The sequence below is a fragment of the Carassius auratus genome, chromosome 22 (genome assembly GCF_003368295.1).
Source record: "Carassius auratus strain Wakin chromosome 22, ASM336829v1, whole genome shotgun sequence".
NCBI classification, from domain to species: Eukaryota; Metazoa; Chordata; class Actinopteri; order Cypriniformes; family Cyprinidae; genus Carassius; species Carassius auratus.
This window is the reverse complement of record NC_039264.1, coordinates 4,968,270-4,974,660: the sequence shown is the minus strand read 5'-3', so window position 1 is coordinate 4,974,660 and position 6,391 is coordinate 4,968,270. Positions and strand designations below refer to the sequence as shown.

The following is a 6,391-nucleotide window of genomic DNA, read 5'->3' as shown; positions in this document are numbered from 1 at the left end:
AACTCCTGGAAGGGAAAATAAAAATGAAGGCAATGAAATAGCAGTATTATCCCTAAAGAGGGCGCAACGTGGCTTAATAATTAAACATCGATCACTAAAAAAATATTTTAATGGCCATAAAAAAATATTTAAAACATTTAGATTTAGAGCCACTTTAAATAGAGTTGTAGTTCATTAAAAGTCTGACAAGAGTTCGAAGATCTTTAAAATGATTTTAAATAAAAACGCAAATAATGTAGCGATTAATGCAGAATAAAAGTATGATTTTATTTAATTAATAAGTACAAAATTAAACTTTAAAGTAACTTTAAAATAGAATAAACTTAAATTAAGTTGAACTTATTAAAAAACAAAAGGTGTTAAATCGAAAATAATATGCAAATAATATATCTAATTAAATGGCATACGTTTATGTATACACACATTTATCTAAATGCAACTAATTCATAAACTAAATATTAATAATAGCAAGAACATTTTTTATTGAACTTGTAAGTATAAACGTTTCAGTTTGGGGTTTTGTCACGTGACACTAGCGTACCGGAAGTTTGCTCTGGTGCAGCTCTTTTCGCTCTAGGTTTTGTTGACATTTCTAAGATCTACACTATAGAGGTACACAAGGGTGAAAGAAACCCAGTGAGTGGCATTTGCTCTTACATCATACTATATTGGATTAAAAATACCCTTTTGACTGTGTTATAAATATGAGAACACAGTAACTTATATAATAAACACATCTGAAGATACCCTTAATTAAGCGTCTGTTTTTACCCTCCAATTAGTATGCAATCAGATCTCTTAAACGTCAATATATTGTCAATAACACAAAACTAACATACACTATTTTCTGACTGCAGATACATATTTTCATTTATAAGTAGGCACTCGTCGCGCGGATATGACGCGCTGTGCGTTTTGTGACGCCACTGACTGTATTGCCGCGAAATGTCAAATCATGGCATCAGGATTTCAGAAATGATCGTCTCTTGGTGAGTGCGAATGCATTATTATAATATGATGCATGCATAATTTGTTTAACTGCAAACCACAGTGCATATCATTTACTTACGAATCTTTCTGAATGTATTTCTAATGTACAGAGTTTGAAAAGCATGAGAAGTCAAGGCAGATGTGGTCCAGATGGGGTTTCTGTCCATTGCAAGGATGCACTTCAGCTCCTTCCACAGAGACTCAGGGAAAAACTGATGCCCTTCCAGAGAGAAGAGCTCCTTTTTGCCCTGTCAAGGGATCGACGGTTGGTTTAATTTAAGTTTCTGTTTTTCTTTTCTTTTTCCAAAATGTATAACCTACAAAAACTGAAGCAAAATAAGAAACTTGCGTGATGGAGATGAGCAGAACTGATGTAACATGAATTTCATTTTTAAACATCTGTTTTAAAGTTAAAGTTAGTTAAAGTTCTATTCAGTTTTTTTTTTTTTAAAGGGGGGGTGAAATGCTCGTTTTCACTCAATATCCTGTTAATATTGAGTACCTATAGAGTAGTACTGCATCCTTCATAACTCCAAAAAGTCTTTAGTTTTATTATATTCATAAGAGAAAGATAGTCTGTACCGATTTTTCCCGGAAAAACACAACCGGCTGGAGGCGTGATGTGTGGGCGGAGCTAAAGAATCATGAGCGCCAGTAGGATTTTGCGTTGAGAGCGTTTGGAAGCTGTGAAATTACCGTGAGGGAAAAACCATCATCCAAAACAAACCATGGCTAACAGTCAGATTCAGCCATTTATTTATGATCCAGAATCAGATCCAGAGGCTGAAATTTAACAAGAGCAGCATCAGCAACGACGTCTCTATGTGGTATGTACTGAAACTGTATATATTTGCTTAGCGGTTTTGGAAAATGACTAAGTTCCACTTTGTCGTCTTTTTTTTTTTTTTTTTTTAAGCTGTACATGTGGAAAGTGCAGTTTGATGACAACATCGCATGTTGTTTACTTGATGTGCTTACGCGCCGATAGCTAAGTTAATAACACAGAGATATTTGAAGCAGTTTTACTCACCGCCTGTGGTTTCAACACACGATCGTGACCCTTTTTCGTTGGGACTGCATTATCCTTAAGAAATAAACAATGTGCAAATCCGGCATCAAACTGGGCCTTGTTTGTAAAACAAGCATCTTCGAAATGCAGGGAACAAACACAAACACTTGCACAACTCCGTTGATGCTCCATCCACTGGTCCCTAAATGCTGTTTTTTTGGTAATCTGTGCAGGGTTGTCTTGCCCTGGCAACCAAAAATACACTCCTTTTGTGACATTTCGCGACGCTCTCGCTCTGATCAGTGAATGTCTGTTGTGTTCTCAGTGCTGTGCTATACGGGAGCGCGCGCTCTTCCGGCAGACGTGCCCTCAGGACCCATATAAGGAAATTCCGCTCCATCTAACGTCACACAGAGCCATACTCGAAAAAAACTTTCCGAAACTTGTGACAAACCGGAAGGAGTATTTTTGGAACAGAAATACTCCTTCAAACGTACAACTTAATTTTTGAAACTTTGTCCATGTTTAGCATGGGAATCCAACTCTTTAACAGTGTAAAAAACTCAGTATGCATGAAATAGCATTTCACCCCCCCTTTAATTTCCTTCTACATGTTAAACTTTTGATACAAATATCAAATAAATTAAATGTTAAGGCAGATAAAAAAACATAAGAAAACATAATTGAGAAATCTAAAATAAAAAGTAGTAAAATAATAATAATGATAATAATAACCTGTTTAAAAATGTTAGTAATTCCTACAATTACGAGTAATCTAAAATATTTTTTTTTTCTTTTTTCTTTTTTATGAATCATAAGAAACTAATACTAAACTCTAGTTCACACAAAGAAATTTTAAAAAGACATTGGATCTTGATCAATTTGGCTTCATATGTACAAAGTATTTCACAAGCAATAATATATAGTTTACCATATAATAATCACTGTTTGTATTCTCCAAACTACTTCACAATAAAACATGCATACATAATAAAATGCATTTTTAAACCTCTTAAACACTTCCTTGTCAGATTTATTTATGACAGGACCTGAAAAGACAAGATGAACTAATACATTAGTTATTGCATGCATCACTCTTCATATATCTTTCTATCTCGTAACCTGCAGCTGCTTTAAGCAGGTGCGAATCTAATTTACTGCAGTTCTGTCAGTCAGTGTTCTGGGTCAGACGGGTCAGTTCATCCACGCTGCCGAGGGTCCTGGATCGATGGCAGGACACACACAGATCTGTTTGGTGCAGACAGGGTCAGTCGCTTAATTAGACAGACATTTAGCGGGACGGATATTACAGAATCCCAAAGGAGTCACAGTGGATGATGGGGTGGATGTTGTTACAGAGGTCTGATTTTTTTTGGTTCAATAGATTTATATAATGGAGAGATCAAAAACATAGCCAATTACTGACAGGGTTATTATAATTCATTAAAACAAAAAAATGTTGTTAAAATGAATGTTAAGTGAAATAAAAAAATCCAACATTTCTTCTAGTTTGAACTGATGTAGTAAAATAACTATTTAAAACAAAAGCCATACAATGTAGTTACTTATTTAAAAATAATAATAATAATAATATAATGAATATTTATAAACATTAGAAATATTTTTCAATATTTAAATATTTTTAAGAATTTTAAACTAAAATATTAAGTTAAAACTGAAATAGAAAATACTATATAAAACTACAAAACAAAACCTAATACAAATGGCAAAATCACCCAACGAAATAACTAAAACTTGAAATGAAATATAATTTTTTTTTACTTATTCATAATAACAGTATCTCAGTTATACAAAAATAAAAATGCATTTACATTTTAATAGTGCACTTAGTATTTTTTTTTTAGCATAAAATATATTTATCAAGTGATAAGCAAAACTCCTATGTATTATATTGTATTATATATTGGCATTATTAAGTATGGACTTATCGGCATCCAAAAACATTTGTTTTCATGTATTTCTACAACCAAAAACAAATAGTTTGTTAGCTAACACAACTTTTATTGAATGCTTTATTAAATTAACAATTTCAGTTATTTATAAATATTAATTTACTGTTTTAAAAATATTTATATTCATGAGAAAAGCTGAAGTTTAATATTGTGCCTTTTTATAAACAAAAACGTTTTTGTTGTGTATTTTATTTCACACATTCACAAACAGGCAGATGTTTTGTTTTCTCCAAGCTGTCATAAATAACGCGACTTTATATCGAACGTGATATTGAACGAACAGCTCTAGAAAACACTCAAACGCAATTTCACTCTTTCCACACTGATGGATTTGGCGTAATGTGTTTGGTGCTGGCCTCTTGTCACGGATGCTAAGGGTCAGTGCTCAGATGGGCCTTAAGTTAAGCAAACCCTAATAATTGTAAGGGTATTAGTATTAAGCCTTTTCTTCCTTCAAGCGGTCTGGTGCATCTGGCTGCAGAATAAACCAGCTTTTATTGACCGTAATCAAGTCTGACTGTATTCAGTGAGCCGACACTGATGTCCTCTTTAACTCGACAGGTAGTGTTTCCCAGTGTGCCAGCTGCTGTTAGATAACTCCCTTCAATCAGTGCATATTGTCTTCTTCACTTTCATTCTCCTCAGCCAGTATTAGATTGTCTGATGACCTGAAAACATGCACAGTGCCGTGAAAATTGTTTTTGCCCACGTCCTGTTTTTTTTACTTTTTTGCATATTTGTCACACTTTAAAGATTCAGATCATCAAACAAATTGTAACATTACAGAAAAAAACCCAGAGTAAATACAAAATGCAGTTTTTAAATGATGATTTCATTTATTAAGGGAAACAAGCTGCCCAAACCTGCCTGGCACTATGTGAAAAAGTAATTGCCCCCTAAATCTAATGACTGGTTGTGCCTCCCTTTTACAGCAACAACAACTGCAATCAAGCGTTTGCGATAACTGGCAATGAGTCTTTCACATCGCTGTGGAGGAATTTTGGCCCACTCTTCTTTGCAGAATTGTTTTAATTCAGCCACTTTGGAGGGTTTTCGAGCATGTTTAAGGTCATGCCACAGCATCTCAATCAGATTTAAGTCCAGACTTTGACTTGGCCACTCCAAAACCTTCATTTTGTTTTCTTGAACCAATCAGATTTGACTAGTGTGTTTGGGATCATTGTCCTGCAGCATTACCCAAGTGTGCTTGAGATGGCGGCCAGACATTGTCCTTTTTTCTGATAGATTGCAGAATTCAAGGTACAATCAATTATGGCAAGTCAACCAGGTCCTGAAGCTGTGAAGCAGCCCCAGATCTTCACACTACCTCCAGCACGTTTGACTGTGCCTTTGTGTTCTTTTAATTAAATGCTGGGTTGGTTTTACACCAGATGGAATGGGACACAAACGTTCCAAAAGATTCCACTTTTGTCTCATCAGTCCACAGAATATTTGCCCAGAAGTCTTGGGGATAATCAAGATGTATTCTTTGGCAAATGTGAGACGAGCCTTTGTGTTATTTTTCGGTCAGCAGTGGGTTTTGCCTTGGAACTCTCCCATGGATGGTGTTTTTGCCCAGTCTCTTTCTTACTGTTGAATCATAAGCACTGACCTTAATTGAGGCAAGTGAGGCCTGCAGTTCTTTAGATGTTGTTCTGGGTTCTTTTATGACCTCCTGGATGAGTCATCTTTGCGCTCTTGGAGTAGTTTCGGTAGGCTGGCTACTCCTGGGAAGGTTCTCCACTGTTCCAAGTTTTCTCTATTTGTGGATAATGGCTCTGACTGTGGTTCGTTGGAGTCCAAGAGCCTTAGAAATGGCTTTATAACCCTTTCCAGACTGATTCATGTCAACTATTTAGTTTTTCATCTGTTCTTGAATTTCTTTAGATCGTGGCATGATGTATTGCTCTTTAAGAAGGCTTCACTTTGTCAGGCAGGATCTGTTAGATTATTATCTAAGTGATTTCTTGATTCGACAGGTCAGGCAGGTCTTTGTGTAATATTACAATTTGTTGGATGATCAGAATCTTTTTTTAAGTTTTAAAAATTGTCAAAAAATGAAAGGGAAAAAAAAAACAGGAAGGGGGCAAAAACCTTTCAACGGTACTGTAAATGAGTGCCGTATCCAATGTTGCAACATGCTCAACTTGGACTTCGATTTGCAGACAGTTTTACATAAAATTTAATAAATAGGCCCAAACCTTTTTTAAACATTCATGATGTGATGTGACAATGTGACATGTTATAGTTTTAAATTTTTATGTTTGTGCAACGCGTACTATTTCACATATTTTCAGTTTTGTACAATGTAAAAGATTGACAGTTTGATTAGAAAGTTTGATACATTTAGCTTTTTTGTAAGCAAATTATATAATACATGTCAATTTTTATATATATATTTTTCTATATAAAGTGATAT

At 34.7% G+C, this 6,391-nt stretch overlaps 1 pseudogene; it reads left to right on the top strand.

Moving 5' to 3' along the window:
• The first annotated feature begins 905 nt into the window (after positions 1-905).
• The window catches only part of LOC113040767 (DNA annealing helicase and endonuclease ZRANB3-like), a 67,920-nt pseudogene continuing 62,434 nt past the window's right edge, over positions 906-6,391 (top strand).